A 362-nucleotide genomic window follows, 5' to 3' on the forward strand; every position below is an offset into this window, starting at 1 on the left:
TCAGGAGTGGACACTCCAAAATCATGCTCTTCACCTTGAATTGGAGAAAACCTGGCAGAAGATTGGGCTTCCTAAAAATCATAGGATAGAGAATCGAGACATTTTGGCTTGGGCATTACAATTTCATGACTGTTCTATCAGATGCTGGCAATCTTAAACAAAAGAATGAGGTCTAAAGTATTTTATTTAGGCTGGAAAGTAAGATTTGAAAGGGTTTGTGTAGAAAGTAAAAAAAAAAAAAAAAAAAAAAATGAGAGAATATCCCTAAAAGGATAGGCATGACAGGGGCCGGGTAGATGGCTCAGTGGAATAAGTGCTTCCCTGGCAAGTGCAAGGGCCTGAGTTCAATCCCCGGTTCCACA

The sequence above is a fragment of the Octodon degus genome, unplaced genomic scaffold, assembly GCF_000260255.1.
Source record: "Octodon degus isolate 3935 unplaced genomic scaffold, OctDeg1.0 scaffold00053, whole genome shotgun sequence".
Lineage (NCBI taxonomy): Eukaryota > Metazoa > Chordata > Mammalia > Rodentia > Octodontidae > Octodon > Octodon degus.